Source organism: Marmota monax, unplaced genomic scaffold (genome assembly GCF_021218885.2).
Source record: "Marmota monax isolate L192 unplaced genomic scaffold, Marmota_monax_Labrador192_F-V1.1 WCK01_AAM20220418_F8-fsc00108, whole genome shotgun sequence".
In the NCBI taxonomy this organism is placed as follows: domain Eukaryota; kingdom Metazoa; phylum Chordata; class Mammalia; order Rodentia; family Sciuridae; genus Marmota; species Marmota monax.
The window spans coordinates 4,933,756-4,957,244 of record NW_026694593.1 but is presented as its reverse complement, the minus strand read 5'-3'; the positions used below and the strand labels follow the sequence as shown (position 1 = coordinate 4,957,244).

Below are 23,489 nucleotides of genomic sequence, written 5' to 3'. Positions count from 1 at the left end.
TTAACAAGCACCTCTGTTCTCTGTATGCCCTGAAAATTGATAGCTGGATCTAGAGTCATGATGCAAGTCTAACTTTTATTTTCCTCCAAGACTACTCATTGGGGTGATGCTTTATTCCTTTAGGAGACATATTCAATGTCTACATACAATCTTTTTTTTTAAAAAAAAAATTAATATTAGAACGTTATAATTATACACAGTAGTTGGGTTCATCCCGACAAACTCATATATGAATGGAATTTGTAGATCCAATCAGTTTTATTTTTTTTTTAATATTTATTTTTTAGTTTTCAGCGGACACAACATCTTTGTTTGTATGTGGTGCTGAGGATCGAACCCGGGCCGCACGCATGCCAGGTGAGCGCGATACGGCTTGAGCCACACCCCCAGCCCAGATCCAATCAGTTTTAAATCTATCATTCCTTCTATATTTACAAGTAGAACACTTCCATTAAAATAAATAAATAAATAAAATAAAAACCCATACCTACTATTTGGTTCTCAAGTGTTATAGTTCATACAGGAAAAGTTTTGATTCTCTATTCTTCTTGATTCTTTCCCTTTACCCTTAAAGTGGTAAAGTTTCCCTTTACAATTTTTCAAAATGAGTTGATTCAGCAGCATCCAAAGTAACCAATAAGCTCATTCACAAACTACTATTACAATATCACAATTTAAACATTTAATGTTTTGATCCATGCAGTTACCTTTACTGGTCCTCAAAATGTTCATTTTGGCCATTGAGAACATCTTCCCTTGGCTCCTGAGCCCTTTCACCCACAACACCAGTAACTGATAAAATCCTTGCTAGTGAATAGATGTTACACACTCATCTCATACATTTCCTGCCCCAGACTAGAATCAGCCATTTATTTAAGGACTGATATTTGAGGGGAATGATATTCTAAGACCAGAATCTAGATGCTAAAGGCCTTTCTAGTCATTTTAAATATAAACTACCTCCACAGTAACACCCAACTGTTAAGTCAGTGTCATCAATTTTGCTCCTATATTATGTGTGGAAAAATTCCATATCCACAAATAACATGTCTTAGAAACTTAAAAAAATAATATTTCTCCTAAACCCCGTCCCCCCACCTCCAGTACTAAGGACTGAACCAGGGGGCTCTACCACTCAGCTATACCCCAGCCCTTTTTTATTATTTTGAGACAAAGTCCCACTAAGTTGCATTGCTAAGGCTGGCCCTGAACTTGTGATCCTCCTACCTCAGCCTCCAAGTCACTGGATCACAAGCATGTGCCATAGCACCTGGATTCAGTTTTATGTGTAACCTACACTAATTAAATAATTATTGCTTCAACACTTACGCTAATCTAACTGTGTGTATTTCCTTTCCTTCTCCCTAATATTTAGATCATTTTCCCTTTTGGCATAATTTATGTGCAATCAATAAATTTTGTCTGGTGTGGTATGTATACCTGTAACCCTAGCAATTTCAGAGGCTGAGGCAGGAGGATGCAAAGTCTGAGGCTAGCCTGGGCAATTCAGTGAGATTCTATCTTCCAGTCTCAAAATAAAAGTCAGGCAAGGAGGCATAGTATGCCTGTAATCCCAGCAATTCAGGAGGAATACAAGTTCAAGGCCAGGTTCAGCAATTTAGCAAGACCCACAGCAACTTAGTAAATCCTGTCTCAACTTTAAAAATAAAAAGTACTAGGGATAGAGACCCCAAGTTCAACCCCCGGTACCAAAACAAATAAGCAAATAAAATAAAAAGACTAAGGAATGCAGCTTTGAGGTAGACTGCTTGCCTAGCATGCATTAAGCCTGGGTTCAATCTCCAGTACCTATGAAAAAATATTAAGGACAATGTATTTTTTAATATATAATGAAACAATGAAAAGCTAAGTAGGCTGGGCAAGATGGTGCACGCCTGTTATCCCAGTTACTTCAGAGGTTGAGGCAGAAGATCAAATTTGAGGCCAGCCTGGACAAATTAGTGAGACCCTGTCTCAAAATCTTTAAAAAGAGCTGAAAGTATAGCTCAGTAGTGTTTTCCTAGTTGCTCAAAGCCTTAGGTTCGAGTTCCAGTAAGGGAAGAGGGTGAAAAAGGGCTAACCAAGGGATATTTAATAAAGCCTTTTAGCAAGTAATTTTTAAAACCATCTTTCCTTAACCACCATGATTCAGATTACCACAAAAATATCAAACAAAATTCTCAACTACTGCTAACAAAAATTTACCTATACTATACAACCAATAAGGACTTTTTCTAAGCAAACGTATGATGTGTTTGGGGGTGTTCAAGATTTAGAGCTAAAAGTCTATAACTTTACTTCCAAATTTCTACTTTTGATAAAATTTCCAGTAGAGCTTAAAAAAACTCATCAGATTCCAGTATTCTCCAACATATATCAGGGAGAACCCATGCTGTGCAGTATATCTGCAGAAAAGATTCAACAACTGTACATAGTTTATGTAAAGGGAAATCTAGATTATAAAAGACATCATTAAGGAATCTTCATAGGTACCGAGTGGAATTTAGCTAACTCAGAGGTATTCAAACAGGGTCAATTTTGACCTTCAGAAGATGTATGGCAGTGTCTGTGAGATATTCTTGGCAGTCATAACTGGGTGAAGAAGATGCTACCAGCATTTTATCCAGTTCACAGTGACTAAGGTTAGTGTCAAGATCGAGAAACCCTGATCAAACTGAATACATGTTCTGAATAAGAGGGAAACTTAAAAGAAAAACAAAATCATCCTACATTCTATACACAAAATTTTTTTTTGGGGGGGGAGGGCAGAGGTGTAACAGGGATTGAAGCCAGGGGCACTTAACCACTGAACCACATCCCCAGCCTTTTTAATTCTGAGACAGCGCCTAAGTTGCTAAGGGCTTAACTAAGTTATTGAGGCTGGCTTTGAACCTGCAATCCTCCTGCCTCACCTCCCAAGCCAATAGGATTATAGTCATACACCATCACACCTGGAATAATTTCTTTTAAAAATATTTATTTTCTGTAACACAGTAAAATATGGTTCCTTTGAACAGTTCAAATGGTTGTATCTTGTACAGTAAAAAAACTTTTATAAAACCCATATATTCCTAGTTTGCTTCACCCTATAATTATTTACCTGTGAAACTGATTTTCTCTTCATATTCACTTGACAGCTTCCATGTCATTCTTGCCTAAGTACACAGTTTCTCCTAATAAAACTGGAGCATCATCAGCCCCTACCATTATGGTTCTGCTTGTTACCATCATTATCGACTAGTAAAATAATTTTTGTGAAAATAATTTCCAAGTCTTTTTGTCTAAGGCACCCTTTTAAAATCTTTGTAGTTGTTGGCCCTTTTCATTTCCTCCATAGGCTGCTGTCCCTTCCTCCAGTACCAGGGGTCCCATCAGAAGTACTCTACCACGGAGCAATAGCCCCAGCTGTTTTTGAGACCGGATCTTACTGAATTGCCAAAGCTACCCTCGAACTTGCTTTCTTCCTGCTTCAACCTCCCAAATAGCTAGAATTACAGGTGTGTATGCCCCTCCCCCTCATCTATGGGTTGCTTTTGCTTCATATATGAGTTCTTGTTGCTCTTTCAACCTCTAAATCATTTTCTCAGAGGGCAGTGAACCAAAATGACACCTGCAAACCTTTTTCTGAGTTCTTTCTCAAAATCTCATGGTTGTGGGGCTGGGGATGTGGCTCAAGCAGTAGCATGCTCACCTGGCATGCGCACGGCGCTGGGTTCAATCCTCAGCACCACATACAAATAAAGATGCTATGTCTGACAAAAACTAAAAAAATAAATGTTAAAAAATTCTCTCTTTAAAAAAAAAAAAATCTCATGGTTGTGCATGAACTCAAAAATCAGAATAATAGCTCTACATCTCAAAAGCCTGAGTTTATGATAATAGGTTTAAGTAGAAAAATGTTAGCCAACAATTCAAATTACTGCCAAATAATCCAAATTTAAATTTAATCATTAGTTCTGTGGTTTGTTCTTTCTGTAAAAACCAAACAAACAAAAGCCAAAACCTACTTGTGGAGTATTTATTCCTGACAATAATGCTTAACCTGAACCAAGCACTGAAATTTAACTTGAAGTGCACAGGAAATATGGCAATGAGGAACAAGTAAACATTGCTACAGGGAACTAAATGAAATAAATCCAAAGGCAGAACTTTCCATAAGGAAATAAACAAACCCAGAAGATATGACATTCTATAAAACAACTAAGTTGGTCTTTTGAAAAATGTCAATGTCTGCCAGTCATTCAGGAATCCTAGCTACTGGGGAGGCCAAGACAGGAGGATGGAAAGTTCAAGGCAAGCCTGAGCAACTTAGTAAGAGACCTTGTCTCAAAATAAATAAATAAGGGTCAGTAATGAACACCACTGGATTCAATCCCCAGAACCAAAAAATAATATACATATATATATATATATATATATATCACACACACACACACACATCAATCTTGACAGCTGGGGTTGTGGCTCAGAGGTGGAGCACTCGCCTAGCACGCATGGGGCACTGGGTTCGATCCTAACATCACATTAAAATAAATAAATAAATAAAGATATTGTGCCCACCTATAACTAAAAAATAAAATTAAAAAATATATATATCAATCTTTCTCTTGCTACACACATACATCCACTCACCCATATATAGGCACACACAAACCAGGAAGACCATTCTAGATTAAAAGAAACTAAAGAGACATAACCAAATACAACATGTCAACCTTTATTAATCACGATTCATACATTGCTATTAAAGACATTTTGAGTACAACCGGAACATTTAAATATAGATTAAACACCAATGTTTAGTGGACATGTCAAGTGTGACTTTTTTTTTTTTTTAGATTTTGATGGACCTTTATTTTATTCATTCATTTATATGTGATGCTGAGAATCGAACCCAGTGCCTCACACATGCTAGGCAAGCACTCTACCACTGAGCCACCACCCCAGTCCAAGTGTGACTTTCAAGTGTTTCAGCAAATAGGTATTTTTAGTTTTCTTATAGATACAAATATCCCCTCTTTTTAAAGTATTTGGCACATGCCAAAATATCAATAATCATTGTGTCTATATGGTAGGTTTATCAAAAGTATTTCTTGTATTCTTTCACCATTTTTACATGCATGAATTTTTCTCAATACAAAGTTGGAGGAGGGGACTACTTAATCAGACCCTAACTGGTATCTTTTTTTTTTTTAAAGGAAGAGAGAGAATTTTTTAATGTTTTATTTTTTAGTTTTCGGCGGACACATCTTTGTTTGTATGTGGTGCTGAGGATCGAACCCGGGCCGCACACATGCCAGGCGAGCGTGCTACCGCTTGAGCCCATCTAACTGGTATCTTTATACTGTATTCTGTTATTATCTTTTTGGCATTTACTAAATAATTGGTAAGATGGTCAAATTTTCTGTTCACTTTTTTTGTTTCTAGGAGCAAGTTTCATTTTTTAAAAGGTAAAAAATAAATAAGAGATGAACCTAAAGTAAATTATATAGGAGATATGGTGAGATGAACATTACCTTCTTCCATTAATCATTTGACATCTTAGTAATCTGGTTGGTTTTTGAATTTTATAGTAGTAATTGTACTGGTAACACAATTTTCGTGAACATTATAGGCTTTATTTAAAACTGCAGCTCACACAGGACCATAAGCCATGAGCATAGTCTCATCTTTGGCACTCATCCTGCCATCCAGAATCTGGGAGTACCAGATTAAATACTTTTCTGTGGGAAAAGGGGTTATAGCATACTGTACTTTGTACTCAGGTCCTGTATAATCAGCTCAACAGACATCCACATAATTGAAAAGGCAGGATACAAACAGACCCTTTAAAAGCAACAAATACAATCTTGCAGATAACACCTGTCTATTTTTGAGGTATTGAATGGGTAAATAATTTACCTATCTTCATCTCAAGTAAAATTAGGAAAAAATGTAGATTCTATCACAACCCTCCACACATATTTGGTTCTTGAGCTTTGAAGTCCTTTAATTTGGGGTTCTTTCATACCTTTAACAAATTCCAGGAATGAAGAATTCAGCATCTAACATTTTCAATTCACTGCTAGAACATACCTGCCCATAAACTAAGATAAAAAGAACATTTGGAAAAGGAAAAGTATTTTTAAAAAAACAAATAAAAATCTTCTCTTTTTTTGAGATCGCAGTCTCCCTGTATTGCCCAGGCTAGGCTTGAACTCCTAGGCTCACGTGAGCCTCCTGTCTAACTTCCCAAGTACTTGGGACTACAGGCAAAAATCTTAAGAATACCACCCTGTCTTACTCCAGGGTTGAAAACTAAGCAATGCTAATCCTAAAAATAAATGCAATTTATTTTTCAAGTTACCAAACTTTTGGATTTAAAAAGGACTAATTCCAGAAAACCTGTAAGGTTGTATCTGTATCTGGCTATAAAACTAATTATAGCTAAATATGTAATAAAAAGCTTTTGCATCACCCATTTTGTCCCTCCTAGCATCTAACTGCTATAATATCTTTAAAAAAATATTTTTCTAGTTATAGACACAATAATCTTATTTTTATGTGATGCTAAGGATTGAACCCAGTGCCTCACACATGTGAGGCAAGCACTCTGCCACTGAGCCACAATCCCAGCCTAAGTATCTTAAATATAAATAGTCATAATGGGGTTTAAAATAACCTTAAAAACCTGTCTGATTTCCAAACTCAAAATACTTTCTACTTGTCTGGCCATAAGTTCCATTATCAAGAAGTACCCAAACATTAATTAGGTTAGGTACTTTTTTTTTTTTTTTAAGAGAGAGAGAGAGAGAGAGAGAGAGAGAATTTTAATATTTATTTTTTTTTTAGTTTTCGGAGGACACAACATCTTTGTTTATATGGGGTGCTGAGGATCAAACCCGGGCCGCACGCATGCCAGGTGAGCGCGCTACCGCTTGAGCCACATCCCCAGCCCTAGGTTAGGTACTCTTTACTAAAAAACTAACAACTAAAGTAAGCAGTAATTCCTCTATTTTAAGAGGGTTCAATATCCAGGAGTCCCTTTCATTTCCCATGGAAAAAATTTAATCACTGCTAGTTGTCTAAATTTCATTTCTGGTCTGGGGGTATAGATCAGTAGAAAAACACTTGCTTAGTGTGCTGGAGGCCCTAGGTTCAGTCCCAAGTATTGCTAAATAAATAGATGTAAAATAAATAAAGATATATTTCATTTCTACTTCCTCAATTTCATTTAGAACTGCTAAATCTTGATAAGTTAGTCAGTGTCTCTCTCTTCTTCTCAATTACAGTGCAAAAATACATTCTTGTATTTATGGTTTTATGTTACAAACCAGAATACCAAAGAATCTATCAAAGTTTTACCATATTGACAATTATGGCGAAGCTAGCAACCAGCCCTAGGGTTTGTAATTTAAGCCACCCCTAACAAAATTTAAAAAAAAAAAAACAATCTGGAGAATAGAAATTTCACCTGGAAATGTTTTATTTTACTGTGATATGCTTGGCATCGTTATGAACTTTATCTCAATGAATTCTCATTCCAATTTTATGTCCCAAGTATCACTTTATACAGATAAAGTCAAAACAGAGGTTGAGAGAGACCACAAGCATCTGGGCAAGGTGGCACACACTTGTAATCCCAGTGATTCAGGAGGCTGATACAGCAGGATCCCAAGTTAAGAGGCCAGCTCAGCAATTTAGTCAGGTTGTTAGCAACTTAATGAGATCCTGTCTCAACATAAAAAAGGGGTGAGGATATAGTTCTCTGTGGCAAAGTGCCCCTGAGCTAAATCTTCAGTATCCCCCCCCCCGCCCCCCCCCAAAAAAAAATACAAAACAAAACAAACAAACCCAGCCAGGATTCAAACCAAAGTTGTTTCTTGTTGTTGTTGCTGGGGTTTGTTTTGGTACTAGGGATTGAACCAAGGGATGCTCTACCACTGAGCCACATCCCAGCCCTTTTTATTTTGAGATAGAGTCTGCCTAAATTGTATGATTCTCCTGCCTCAGCCCAGTTAGATCTCAGTATGTGGGATTATAGATGTTAACCACCACACCCAGCTCAAACCATAATTTTTTGCTCTGTAACTGCTCCCCTAGTCATTGCTTTTTTCATTATTAACTCCAACTAGCATATGTAAATTCTCCAGAGGGTTCTAAACAGAGGCAGATTTTGATGATCTGGGGAGCAAAAGCACAGGACATGCCCAATGATTCTCCAATTTGAAGTTATTTTAAATTCTCAAAATTTTGTCTCAAAATTATTAATGACCCCAAATATTTTTTATATTTATGTGGGTTACAACTTTCCACCATTTACCACATTAGAAATTAAAATGAATTTTTAAAATAGTTATAGGTACATTAAAAAACAAATCCATTACATGGTCATATTTACAACAAAAAGTCACTATTTTCTTTCCAAACTAACAAGTAACAGTGCTTTACATGTTTGTAAATCCTTTCATATCTACCTTAACAGGAGACATAACTTACTAGCTTTCTCACAGCGGCTTCTGCTGTCAGTCTATTGCTTATATGTTATTTTGGTTAAGTACATAATGAAAATCTGGCACTGTCCAGATTAAAGTGGAAAAGGTTTTTTTTTGTTTGTTTGTTTGTTTTGCATCAGGGATTGAACTCCAGGGTGCTTAACTACTAAGCTGTTATCTCCAGTCCTTTTATTTTTTACTTTGAGACAGGGTCTCACTAGGTTGCTGAGGCTGACCTCAAACTTGCTAAGTTGCTGAGGCTAACCTCAAACTTGTGATGCTCCTCCCTAGACCTGGGATCACAGATACGCACCTGGCTGAGAGAAGTATTTCAATAAACTTTTCAGTTAACAACGAATAGTGATAAATACTAAAGCCAATAAATAATAGTTTTCTTAAAGAATAGTTTTGCATATTGGAATCTGAAACCATATTAATTATTTTTTCATATCTTGTTACATTAAAATCCACTGGTGTAACTTGTATTTTCATAACATCATGCACTAGTCATTTGGAAAATATAGATTTACTTGATTATGCCCATATTTAAGAGACATATTTCATCATACATTTTTTTTTAAATCACAGTTGTTAACTACTACTATTTTAAAAATCTTTTTAAGTACTGGTAAGCTGTAAAACTCAAGCTGTCAACTTTCTTAAAAATCCTAGTTTTCACTTAAATTTTGTCTCCAGTAACAAATACTGACAATTGTTTTCCTAGTGGAGACAAACTCATTTCATTCACTTTCAAGAAAACATTGCCAAATACCCAAGTGTGAAAACTATAGTTTGTCAGTCATCTTTTCAAGTAAAAGTGCCATTTCATGAAACAAGCAGCTTACAAATCAGTCTCACAAATGCTTTTCCTCATGACAACAATCATACCTCCATACACAGCATAAATCATTTATGCTTGCTTCTCAGTTCGTCTTAGAAATTTTTAAAATGTACTGAAAGCTAAGTTTGATTAACATTAATAGTTTTTATTGCTTGGTCAAGGACACTCTCCTCACCACAGTAGAATCTGGTGCTAGTGCCTTGCCCTGGGCTAAGGCACCAAGAGTAGTTTTTAACTAGCACTACTTTTGAGCCATCAGTGGAAATGTTAGCGAAAGTGTCTTAGTGTGATTCTGAAAATGGTATGGCCTTGAGCCTCCTCTTAAAGGGTTCAAGGGGGATTCCTAGGGGTCAGCAGGCCACACTTTTGTGAAGTGCTTTCCACTACTTCAAGATGGGAGTGGAAACAAAATCCGGTTCATGCAGTTGGCTCCTTCAGTTTGAGATGCAGGAAACCAAGTGAAAAGACTGCCATTTGTTTTCACATTATATTCTGATCACCTTTATGAGAGACCGACAATTCTCCACGTAGTGGTTCCTATAATCAGGTGGCTATAGGACCGCCCATTAAAAATGAAAAGATAGCACTCCCTCCCCACCCCACTCCAATTTCGGGGATGAAGGTACTCTCTGTGCACCCTTCAGTTAAGAATGATTATGCTAAATACGTGGTTCCAATTTGGGGTCCAAGTTCCCAGTCCCTGAGCAACAGTCTAGAAATCCATTGTTGTCCACCGAACGGCAACCCGCTCCCTTCCCCTTGTCTCGTGGAGAGAATTCCCTCAGAAGTCAGATCCCCCTCGGTGACGTTTTCCCTGCAGCGGGAGGTGTCCAACTGTTCTCATAACGCAACCGGCGCGCCACCCGCGTCGCGAGGCGCAGGGGCCAAGCGACGCTCCCGACTCTCGGCTCCTTTTCTGGGCTAAGGAGGCCTGAGCCAGGGACCAGGGAACCTGCCGCGTTACAGGCAGCACGGAGAGGGAGGAAGGCAGGTGGCTCCACGACACGACTTCCCTTCAGTAGGTGCCAGGATCTCGAGAAAATAGTTCTTGGGAGAAACATGGCGCCACCGCGGCAGGACATAATCACCAGAAAATAACGACACTCTGCCCCGTCCCCTTTCAGAAATCACGGCGCCGTCCTCGGAGACCCCGGAGGGGGGCGACGCCAGAGGCTGTCAACGCGCTGCAGTCGCCGAGTCCGGGGGGCGGGGGCGCGGGCGGCGGTTACGTAACGGGGGTCGGCCCGGCCATCACTCCGCTCCCGCGCTACCGGCGCCCCACACCTTCCAGGGGGGCGGGGCGGGAGCCCCCACCGGACCGGGCCGCCGCCCTCCTCCCGCGCGGCCTCGCCCCGCGCCACCCCTCCCGCAGCGCCGCGCCGTCTCGCCGCCGCCCGCGCCCCCGCCGCGCCCCGCCCCTCCCCAGCGGGCCGCCGCCCGCGCCGCCCACTCCTCCGAGACGCTCGCGCCGGGCGTGCGTGGGGACGTCGGTGTGTGCGGGACCGTGGGGCGCGAGTGCGCGCGCGCGCGCCGCGGCGGGCGCCGGGGGGCGGGGGTGGCCGGCGGCCGGCAGGCAAGGGCCTCCGCCGCCGGCCGCCGCGCGGCTCCACGACCCGGGACGCACGCACACACACGCGCACACACACGCGCGCTCACGCGCCGCACCGCACGGCCGCCCCTGCCACGGGCCGCGCCGCCACTCGCGGTGGGCGGGCGCGCGCCGCACCCCCGCCCCCACCCGCGCGCCCGCCCATCCCCCTCTCATTGTCTCGCCTCAGAACGCCGCGCCGGGCGAAAAGATAACGGAACCCCCGGGAGGAGGGGGTGGGGATAGCCAAGGCTCGGCGCTCACTCACCTCCCGTGGTCGTCGCCGCCGGTAGTCTGACCCGAGGAAGGCGCCGTCGCCTTAAAGGGACCTTGCACCCGGCGCTGGGAGAAGGGGGTGGGAGCAGGGGAGGGGACGGGGGCTTGGGGGGAGACGAAGAGGAGGGAACCGTGGAAAGCTCGTCTCCCCGAGGGTGAAAGGAAGCCTCCCTCGGGTTCGAGTGATTTGGGGTGGATTTTTTCCCGAGGGGGGCGGGGGGCCCCGAGGGAGGGGGTGGGGGGGCCAAGGAATGCGGCTCCGTGTACGGGAGCTGGCGCGGGGGAGAGAGACGCCGACTCCCCCCACCGGCCCTCTCGCCGCGGAGGGATACGGCTCGTCACTTCCGCCCCCCCCTCGCGTGGCCTTCCAATTGGCCGGGGTCCGTGACACGTCACGGGCGCACCCTACCTCGGCCCGGGCTTCTTTTCTAGTCAAGTTTGTCTGGGTCTGCAAATAAATAAATAAAGGGAAAAAATATTTTAATGGAAGAAATAATTAGCCTAAGAAGCAATGTCCAAATTTTGGTGACAAAAATGGGACTTCTAAAGAAAATATCCCCTAATTTACTCGCTTAGACTTTCCAACAGGGATCTGAGGAGCCTCCCCACTTTCCATTCAAGGCTTATACCCTATCAAGAGAACTTTAGGACACAGGTCAGATGATGAAGTCCAGTGGCACCGGCAACTGTCATTGGAACAAAGGGAGCAGGATGGCACTCCCCTTCCTCAAGAGACACTTGGCCAAGTAGCCTTGTGGCAGTGGACTTATTTAAGAGAACAAATTTTAAAAGTTCTTTTTACCACACCCACCCCCAAGCCCTTCTTGATTTTGGAAAGAAGTCACACGTAATTGCGTATCAAGGCGATCCTTGTGATGGGCTCTGCTTTCAAACAATAGTGAACAGACTCAGCAGAGACCCCCATCCAAGAAACCATAGATCCCCAAGCTTTCGTTCCACTCAAGTCCAAGATGAATTGGCCCAAAGAAATTGATGAGTTCATTCAAGACTATCCACCTGTTATTTCTCCTCCAAGCAAAAACTAATCTTTTTTCTAGGCAGCTAAGATATTTTGCCCTCTACTGCTTCCTGAGATGATAAAATTCTGAAAAGTTTAAATATTCTCTTTACCAATACACAAATATTTGCTCCAAACAAAATTTTAAATCAAGGTACTTGGTGCAAGAATGGTGAAATCCAAAGTCTTATTTATTCCTTCTTTTCATACATACCATGCAAACTATCAGTCTGTAGTTGTTACCGCTGTTGACAGGTGAGGAGTCCATGCTTCCCCAATGTTGAAGAATAACACCAGAGAAGCACTCGAGGCAAGGTCAGAGTAGAAATTAGGAGTTTATTAAAGGACAGCCGAAAAGACTTCTCCGGGAGGAAAAAGGGGACCCAAGAGATGGAATCCGTGGAAGTGCGTTTGTTTCCCATTTTTATAGTTCTTTCAGTGATGGAATGTAGGTGGGAAGGCCTGAGAGGTGGAATACAGGTGGGCCAAAGAAGTAATCTGGGCACTTCTGAGTCAGCATCTTCAAGTTTGCTGGGGCTGTTCATTAACACTTCTTTGGGATGGGCTCTGGCCTTGGGCTTTTTCCTGGACTTCATTAACATTTCATGAGTTGTCCTGCGTTTCTGAAATTCATTCTCAACATGGCCTCTATTTTAGATCTTACTCGATATTAGATCCGATTTACCTAACTACACTGACTACCTAACTTTAAATCTGGCTTCATAACAATAGGCATTCCAAATTGTTCACATGTACACATTTGTGCATATGTATACTCATACACTGTCACCACCCATTTTCATTCAGATTCACTCCAAAACCAAAATCAAAAGTGAGTGATTACAATGAGTCATTCTTAGAAATATCTTCCTTAAACTGGGAGAATCACTTGTCTTGCTAAAAATACTAAGGAGACCTTTCCAGACCAGATCTGGAGAAGCCTATAGTGAGATTATAGAATCAAACACCAAAAGACAAATTCTACATGAAACTCCAATCTTATTTTATGCTGTCTTATGGTAATTATTATAATTTATTATGTTGGTTATAACACGTATAATGCTATATATGTTATTTATCTCTGAAATATTCCAACATATTTTTCCATGTTCTATGTGCCAAGTTATGCTCTCGGCCAATGAGGTCTAGCCCAGCAGACTGTATCACGTTCTATTAATCAAACACTATTAGCATGCCATACTGAAAATGCATCATGCATCCATTCATTCATTCATCAAGTATTTATTGAGTACTAGGCACTGTTCTAGGGATAGCAAAAAACAAACAAAATGACTGAACTTGAGAATCTTATATTCTAGTGAGAAAGAGACATAAAATATACATATAAACAAAGTATTCCATTATCTATTGTCAAATAGCAAACAGCCCCCAACTTACTGGCTTAAACAATAATTTTATTATTATGATTTTGGGAAGTGATAAGGCTAAGCTAGATGGCTCTCATTTGGAGTCTCTTTTGCAGTGACTGGTACTGAAGTCATCTCAAAAACTTCCTTTCATGTCTGGAAGTTGATGTTGACTATTGGCTTGGGTCACAACTGGGGCTGTTTGCCAAAACATTTACAAGTGGCCTCTCCATGTGGTCTGTGCTTCCTCTTTTCACAATGGCTGAATTCCAAGTTCTCGTGCTCCAAGAGGACCAGACAGAGATTTACGCCTTTTTCTGACCTAGCTTCAGAAGTCACACAGCATCACTTCCACCACAGTTACACTTCAATTGGAGTGTGTGTGTCGGGGGGTGGGTGGGTGGGGGTGGAGATCCATGTCCCTCTCAAAGGGAGTAGTGGACACATCATTTTGAGAAAAGTACATGAAATGGAAAATCCATCTACATCCTGAAAACTATAGTCTGCTACGTGTTATATAAGTAAATATATGTGATGGGGCAATAGGTTCTACGGAGGAGAAAAGGGGAGGGTGGGAGGGCTAGGAGTCTGGTGCAGGAAGGGGGTGAGGAAATTGCTGTTTTATGTGGAACAAGCCTCTTGACTATGGTGACATTTAGGTGAAACCCTGAAGGAAATGAAGCCAAGTTCAGATTTCACTCCTAGTGAAAGCTAAGCCTCTGGAGGATTTTGAGCCAAAGAGTGAAGTGACCTAATGTTTCTGAAGATGACTCTGGCTGTTTGTGGAGAATAACTGTTAGGTTCCAAGACAAACTGAGCCTTCATCAACTAATATTGGCAGGCTAATGTAGGGAGACCGATTCAGAGGCTATTGCAACAACTCAGGTGAGAGACGACAGTGGCCTGGCGCAGGTGGGAGTGGTGAAGTCTCTTCCTCAGCTGAGTGAGTTCTGTGGTGTTGTGCTGTAGCCTATTTTCCTGTCATTCAGTTTGTGCCTTGGGAAACACTTTTGACCAATTATTATTATCAAGATGTGTGAGATGGTGCTCTGCCTGCACAGATAACTAAAGGGAGGCTATCATGCTGAAGGTGGAAATGAGAGCTCTACAGGGTCTGGAGGCACTTTTGAGGAAATGGATAAAGATCAACGGGTAATTAGAGAATGGAGTAGGACACTGTAGTACAGCATCCTAACCGTGCCAGTGAGAGAACTGATGAGCAGCTGAACGATGGAGGACAAGAAGAAATGGTGGGCAGAGGCATTTTATAACTTCGGAGGAGTTGCAAAACTTGAAGAAAAATCTGCCACCTTGTAGCACTGGTGCAGCATTTCTAAAAGGATGCTGGGTGTGGTGGTGCTCACCTGTAATCCCAGGGACTTAGCAGGGTCAGACAGGAGGGTTGCAAGTTTGAGGCCAGCCTCAGTAACTCATGAGACCCTACATCAAAATAAAAGTTTAAAGGGGCAGGGGATATAGATCAGTGGTAGAAAGCCCTGGGTTCAATTCTTTAAAAAAAGAAAAAAAAGTCAAAAACACTGTATAGTTCAGGATCCTACTTCTATTTTCTGGTACCAGGGATTAAAGCTAGAGCATTAACCATTAAGCCATCACACCTAGTTCATGATTCTACTCATAGACACCTATTCTCTGGGCTTGAGGGAATGCATATATTCATTCAGGTAGCATTAAGACATTTTGCTGTCATCAGCTAACAGGTTTCTAGAATGAAGTTACTGATGGCTGTAGGGTCCAAGTTTGATCATAAGTTGGAGGTCAACCTGACCAACTCAGGGAGAACTTAGCTCAAAAAAAAAAAAAAAGGAGGGGGTAGGTTGGTATAGCTTGGTGAGAGAATGACACTGGGTTCCACACCAGTGCCAAAAAAAAAAAGTGTCTTTCAACAGATGAATGGACAAAGAAAATGTGGTATGTATATACAATGGAATATTACTCAACCTTAAAGAAGAATGAAATTATGGCATTTGCTGGTAAATGGATGGAGCTGGAGAATATCATACTAAAGAAATAAGCCAACCCAAAAAACCAAAGGTCAATGTTTTCTCTGATATGTGGATGATAATTCACAATAATGTGGGGGCAGCCAGGGAAGAATAGAGTTATTTTGGATTAGGTATAGGGGAGGCAAAGGAGGGGAGAGGCATGGGGGTAGGAAGGATAGTGGAATGAATGAGACATTATTACCCTCTGTACATAATGACTGCATGACTGGTGTGATTCTACATCATGTACAACCATGAGAAATTATACTCCATTTATGTATGATGTGTCAAACTGCATGCTACTATCATGTATAACTAATTAGAACAAATAAAAAAATCAATTCACAAGTATCTCTAGAATATATTGGAGAGGGGTCTGAAAGCCAGTGCAGTTTGATACATTAAAGAAATTAGACCCTAGCTGGGTGTGGTGGTACATACCTGTAATCCCAGAGGCTCCAGAGGCTGAGGCAGGAAGATCACAGGTTCAAGGCCAGCCTCAGCAATTTATCGAGACCCTAAGCAACTCAGCAAGATCCTGTCTCAAAATTAATTAACTAATTAATTAATTAGACCCTGATAACATACCCCTAAAATAGTGCTATCCCAGTCTTCAGTAACCAACTTTGAAAAATTGAATTCTTACCATCTGGATTTTTTTTTTTTTGAACCAGGGATTGAAACCAGGGGCACTTAACCACTAAACACTAAACTACATCCCCAGCACTTTTTGTTTTTCATTCTGAGACAGGATCTCACTAATTTGCTGAGTTTGGCTTTGAACTGGTGATTCTCTTGCCTTCAGCCTCCCAAGCCTCTGGGATTCCAGGCACGTGCCACGGTGCCCAGCACTCCATCTGGATTTCTTTCTTTATTTAATATTTATTTTTTAGTTTTTGGTGGACACAACATCTTATTTTTTATATTTTTGTATGTGGTGCTGAGGATCGAACCCAGTGCCCCACACACGACAGGCGAGCGTGTTACTGCTTGAGCCACACCCCCGGCCCCTCCATCTGGATTTCTAGGAAAGTCAGAAGTTAGTGGAAGTCCCAAGTTGGGCTTTTCACAGGTAGCAGGAAGGTGTTTCTTTTCTACAGCTTATGGAAACATTTATTTGCTTCCTTGACTTATGGTTTCGGCCACAGTTGAAAATTGGAACCACCTGTAGCTTGGAGAGTGTCAAGGCAGAGAGACAAATGATTTCAACATGTCTTCAAAAGCAGTCAGTTTTGAGTGCCCTCTCTGGTGACATTTTGCTAATATACAGACCCAATCACTCATTCCTCAGGTTCAGTGTGAGGGCAACTAGTAGGAGTTGGTGTGGGAAGGGTAGTTGGGAGTGGGGAGTATTAGATGGTGAGGCCACTCAGGCAAAAGCAGCATTGCATTGAGGGAACACTGTCAGGTTTCTTTTAAAAAAAGGCCACTACCCTCTGTAACTCACTCAGAATGGTCAAAACTGGGAACCAAAGAGAGCTCCTTTTGAAAAATTTAAGACAAAAAAAAAAAAAAAAAACAGTGGAGAGATTTTCACCATCAGAGCAGCTCCCAGATTGAAGAGACTGACAGCTGACTGCACTGAATCTGGGAGTGAAGTCAATATGTGTCCGTGGAAAGGAGGACACTGAAATGCCTGACGTGGCAGGGAAATTGTCACGAAATAAAAGGCAAGTGAAGGTCTACATTGGACCTGTGTCAAAAGAAAGAGGAAACTTAAAAGCTGCGGCTGAATTTTGTTTAGGAATATTTTTGCTATCTCCTTATACTTCTGTCGAAGAGCTGGGGCACAGGAGGTGAGGAAAAACCTAAGTTTTCAGACTGGATTTCCAAAGGAAGTTTCCTCATTTGCTTTCAGCAAGAAGAAATCAGTCTCTATCTTCAAAACATATTTTGTAAGAAGTGCATGAGCAGCAACTTCATCAGTCATCACGATTTCACTTTAACTTCGAATTAAGTGAGTTTATTTAAGAGACTCAAAAGGAAAGCTATGCTTGTTCATCTAGGTTGTTGCTATGGAATTGACTAGGTATGTTTATCCAGTAATTAAATTGATTCCATAAATCTTTTTTCTAGACACTTGATACCTGTTTTGTTCATTATAGCGGATTACAGAGTAAAGTTTAATTCAAATTTCCTTCTTTCTGTAGGACACATTCTTTTTAAATTTAATTTTTGCATTATACTTGTAAATAATTTCCAGAACACAACTGTGGACAGTAAATAATTCACCAATTCATTCTTTTTTTTTTTTTTTTTTTGGTGGGGATGGTGGGGGTACTGGTGATTGAACTCAGGGGCACTTGACCACTGAGCCACATCCCCAGACTTATTTTTTTTGTATTTTATTTAGAGACAGGGTCTCACTGAGTTGCTTAGCACCTCACTTTTACTGAGGCTGGCTTTAAACTCGAGATCTTCCTGCCTCAGCTTCCTGAGGAGCCACTGGGATTACAGGTGTGCACCACCACACCCAGCCCAATTCATTCTTTTGAAGGATTGAGGATTAACATCATTTTTTATAAAACAGAATGAGGGGCTGGGGTTGTGGCTCAAGTGGTAGTGCGCTGGCCTGGCATGTGCGAGGTACTGGGTTCAATCCTTAGCACCACATAAAAATAAATAAAGATATTGTGTCCACCTAAACAAAAAAAAATAATAATTTTTTTTAAAAGAGAATGAGGTATCCTTCAGAATTAAGTTTTAAAGGTTTCTGGTGGAGATAAGTGGCCAGGTCCTTTTGCATCTTCTTATTGTTGAGTAGGTACAATATGGAGCAGGAGTAGTATGGAGACCATCTTCTGTGACATTCATGGATTCATTTTTAATGTCTTTTTCTGTTATGTGAAACACAAATATAAAATCTGAAAATAAAACAGCCAAGATTTATCAAATTTAAAGTCATTTTAAAGGAGAAAATGATTTAACCTTCATTCATCCAAGAAATAATTCTCATTTCTAGGTTTGTGTGTAGAAGCGCTATGAATCGGGTGTGAATAGGAGTTTCTTCTTTCCTACCCAACCCTACTTCTTGGCAGCTTCTGATCTTTGTTTTACCTATACCGAGATTTTATTTCTAGCCTAGAAAAGTTACTCTTTAATCTTTTCTGCATTATGAACCCCTCAAAAAATCTCTAGGAAAGCTATGGATTATCTTCACCCAGAAAAATGCACATTTGTATGGACACAAAATTTTGCAAATACTTTCAGACTTTACGCCTATTGTGGGCCTATCATGAATGCCAAGGAAAGGAACTCAGACCCTGGGCTCCTCAGACAAGATACTTCATCCCCTGTCTTCCCAGGGAGGTGTTATCTCTTAATGATCATGAACATCTGCGGCCAAAGAACTAGAGACTCTTCTCTTACAAATGGTTTATTACTACTACTATTATTTTACTTCCTCTGTTATCTTTGCCCAAGATATTCTTCCTTCCTTCCCTCCCTCACGCTCCCTCTTTCTTTCTTTCTGCATACAATTTTAAAAAGTGTGTGTGTGTGTGTGTGTGTATTGGGTTTTGAATCCAGGCCTCACAGATGCTAGGCAAGGATTCTTCCCCTGAGCTAAACCCTCAGCCCTTTGTCTAAGATGTTCTTTAACATCTGAAAAATCCAGGAACTTCTAGATGACCATTTGGTCTAGCTGTTTTTGAGGAGGTTATTTCTGATTTTCCAACTCTGAAAATATAGTATAGTTGCTCTCCTGGAATGCCTAGTTTTACTTCATTAACTGACCCATTGACTGTAGTTCACTGAATATTCATGTGCTATCTTCATTTCCCAGAGTCCCTTGAAGCTGTGTTAGGGCCTTAAGACTGAGTCCTTGCAAATGGGAATACGAGGGCAGGTGATGGATTCCTTCCAGCCTAGAGCATTTACAGTTAATGTGCCTCCCAGTCAGTGAAACCATAGACCCACAATATGGAAGCAATCTAGATCTTTGAGTCATCCCATGGAGGCAGCTGAACTAATGAGTTACCTGGCATACACTGGACTTTACCAGAATAATACAAAAAAAAAAATCCTTTATTGTGCTAGGCCATGGAGATTCCAAAAGTAATTTACTAATGCAGCATACCCTAATTATAGTAACACATTTGTATAAAGGTTGAAGGTTTTCTTCTTTTATGGTACTGGGGATTGAACTCTGGGGCACACTACCACCGAGTTACATCCCTAGCCCTTTTTATTTTGAGACAGGGTCTTGCTAAGTTGTGGAAGAATAGTCTTGAACCTGCAATCCTCCTATCTACCTCAGCTTCACAAGTAGCTAGAATTACCACCCAGCTAAGGTTGATTCTTAAAAGAAAGAAAGAAATGCCCAGTACACTTTTTGCAGGGGTAAGCAGGAATTGAACCCAGGGCTAGGCTAGCACTCTGCCACTGAGCTATATCCCCAACCCACCCGGACTTTAAGAGTGGGAGATAAACTGGTGAGGTGGTGCACACATGTAATCCCAGGGACTCAGGAGGCTGAGGCAGGAGGATCTCAAGTTCGAAGCCAGCCTCAGCAACTTAGCAAGACCCTTTCTCAAAAAAAAAAAAAAAAAAAGAATAAAAAGAATAAAAAGAACTGGGGCTGGGGATATAGCTCAGTTGGTAGAGTGCTTGCCTTACCTGTGCAAGGCCCTGGGTTCAATCCCCAGCACCAAAAACAAACAAAAAAGAACAGGGGATGTGGCTCAGTGGTTGAGTGCCCCTGGCTTCCATCCCTAGTACCAAAATAAATAAATAGAACTGGGGACACAGCTCAGTGGTGAAGCTCCCTGTGTTCAATCCCCAGTTTAAAAAAAAAAAGGGAGAGAAACTGGGCACGGGTGATGCACACCTATAATTCTAACTAATGAGAAGACCTAGGCAGGAGGATTTCAAATTTGATGCCAGCCTGAGCCACTTAACAAGACCCCGTCTCTAAATAAAAATAAAAAGGGCTGGAGACATACTCAGTGGTAGAGCACTTGCCTAGCATGCTTGAGGCCCTGGGTTTAATCCCCACTACCACAAAAAAAAAAAAAAAAAAAAACGGAGACAGCATTGTTAACAAACAATTTGTTTGTTTGAGTTTGAGACTAGCTCTTGCTAACTGGATAGTGCTTGACGTTATCTTAGGGTTGCTTTTTTTAAAGGTATAATATATAAAATGCCCAGGTCAGAACATGGCTTATAGTAGTTACTCCACAAATGATAGCTTTTATTATTAGTTCTTAAAATACATTATAAATATTTAACTGGAGGGACATAATAAAATTTGACTATAGTCATGAATGACGGACGGTCTCCCAGTTTTCTCACCTTAAGGTATCTTTTCTAAATGGTTCAAATCTGGGGCTCAAACATCTTTTTTAAAAATATATATATTTGGTTTTTAGTTATAGGTGGACATGGTATCTTTATTTTACTTTATGTGGGTTGAGGATTGAACCCAGTGCCTCACGCCTGCTAGGTGTGCACTTTACCTCTGAGCCACAACCCCAGCCCTGGGGCTCGAATATCTTTTATAAAACCGTTTGAAGTAATAACTTCCAATAAATAAGTAGTTTATTATCCTTAATCAAATATTTAGAAACAGTCTACTTTTTCTTCCACATGTTAATTAACAGAAGAACATAATAGGTAACATAATTTTGCCAAGTGCTAATGTGTGTGGTTCAGATAATTAAACAGTATAACTTATAAAATGATGCTAAATGTGTGAGATACACATTACCTTCTGGAAGAAGAAAGAAAACTTGTATGCAGGCTTGAGTCTCTAGTGAAGACTTCTTAAAAGAAGTGGGCTCAGACCTTGTCTTTAAGAATGGCAGGTGAGCTGGATGCAAGGCATATCTATCTGTAATTCCTAGGACTCTCAGGAGGCAGAGGATCACAAGTTCAAGGCCAGCCTGTGCAGCTTAGTGAGATCCTGTATCAAAATAAACACAAAATGGCCTGGGGTTATAACTCAGTGGTCGAGTGTTGCTGGGTTCAATCCCAGTTGAGTTCAATCCCCAGTAATGAGAATAGGCGGGGTGGGGAGAATGGGTATAACATGGATAAGAGAAAAAGAAGCCAGATGCCGTGGCGCGCGCCTGTAATCCCAGCGGCTCTGGAGGCTGAGGCAGGAGGATCACTAGTTCAAAGCCAGCCTCAGCAAGGGCGAGGCACTGAGCAACTCAGTGAGACCCTGTCTCTAAATAAAATACACAATAGGGCTGGGGTGTGGCTCAGTGGTCGAGTGGCCCTGGTTCAATCCCTGCCCATCCAAAAAAAAAAAAGAGGAAAAGGTTTCCACATGAGAAGGAATGACAAAGTGCTGGTAAAACCCACAAAGTTTCAATGAAATATGACCTTGAATAAATGTAAATTGATGAGTTTTTTTATACATCAAAATCAATCTAGCATTTTTGACCCGATAAAAAGTGCCATTTGTGAAGCCATACGCTGGAAGTTTCAACTGTGTTGGCAATTTTTTTTTTTTTATACTGAGTGGTAGATGTAAAGATTTCTTACATTTTATTCTTTTTTGGCACTGGCAACTGAACCCAGGGGTGCTTTCTCACTGAGCTACATACATCTCCACCCCATTTAATTAATTAATTTATTTGTTTATTTGTTTGTTTGAGTTTGAGACTAGCTCTTGCTAACATACCCAGGCTGGGTCTCAAACTGGTGATCGTCCTGCCTCAGCCTCCTGAGTTGCTGAGATTACAGGCCTGTGCCACCTTGCCTGGCTCCTTATATTGTTTGTAATTTTCCTGAGGTTCTTAACTACTTCATAGTCATCTTTTAAAATTTATTTTTTAAAAAGCAAAAAGAAAATGCTAACTCTCATTCAATAATTTAAATAATCATTTTATTTTTTTTTTTTAATAATTATTTTTTAGTTGGACACAATATATTGGGCCTGCCACGGGCTAGGAGAGCGCTCTACTGCTGAGCCACAACCCCAGCGCCAGATAACACTCATCCTCTTCAGGAAAACAATGCTTGGTTTCCTCAGCCTTCTCAGACTTTCACCCTCAGCTTTTCTTTAAGATGTTGACGGAGTGTATTAGGGTATGAGCCTGGCTGTCCAACCTGTGACAAAGGAGAAGAACCCACAAATCCCAAATGCAGCATTCTTTGACTCCTCTGGCCTCTGGGGCAATGTCCCTTCTGTCCCTGGCCACTGACTGCCTTACTAGTGTGGACATAACTTGTGAATTGGCCTCCCTCAGGTTGCTCAGACCTCATAGCTCCTCCTCTACCTACCCTCAGCTCTCTGCTTCTACAAGACTCCTTTGACCCTGCCCTTGGGGTGGGATAAGGGGGTGCACTCCGAGTCCTCACTATAGTGCCATCTTGACCCCCTAAGGTTACTACCTTGAACGAGTTCCTCGACCACTGTAGCTCTCACAGCACCCCAGGAAAATGGAACCTCAGAGTCCCTTGTGCTTGACACGGCTTCCTCACACTTTTGTACCATGCCACAGAAGGACACAGAACACCCTGGGCCCCTCCCAGGGGCTAAAACAAGAACAGGTCCCTGTTACCTCTAGTTATCTGCTACACTTCTTCATCTGCAGGCCGAAGCCTGAAGAGGAGACATCAGAGCACATTCTTAAGTTTTTCCTTTCTCTTTTTCTCTCAGCCCCTTCCCCTTCCCATGATCCCCAGAACCAGAAACCACAGGCTTCCTTCCTTCCATGTCCTTCCAACACTGAGCAGTGGGCATCGACGCCTGGCATGTATGTGTGACTTCTGTACCCTTTGTGAGAACTCCCTTTTAAGTCCTCCATACGCAACTTCCTTAAGCTGAGGAAGCTTAGAACTTCTTTTTAAACCCTAAAATAATAATAATAATAAAATAATAATAATAATAATAAATCTTCCAAGCCACTAACCTTGTCTTGCTGTACAATTCTGTTGTACTGGGAATTGAACCCAGGAGTGCATTACCACTG

At 41.2% G+C, this 23,489-nt stretch overlaps 1 protein-coding gene across 1 annotated transcript in view; it reads right to left on the bottom strand.

The window, feature by feature from the left end:
• Positions 1 to 11,408, bottom strand: part of Pogz (pogo transposable element derived with ZNF domain) — a 50,286-nt gene extending 38,878 nt beyond the window's left edge. The window contains exon 1 of the mRNA XM_046421691.2: positions 11,172 to 11,408. The gene's annotated coding sequence lies outside the window, so the exon portion shown is untranslated. The remainder of the gene's footprint in view (positions 1 to 11,171) is intronic.
• Between the last annotated feature and the right edge of the window lie 12,081 nt (positions 11,409 to 23,489).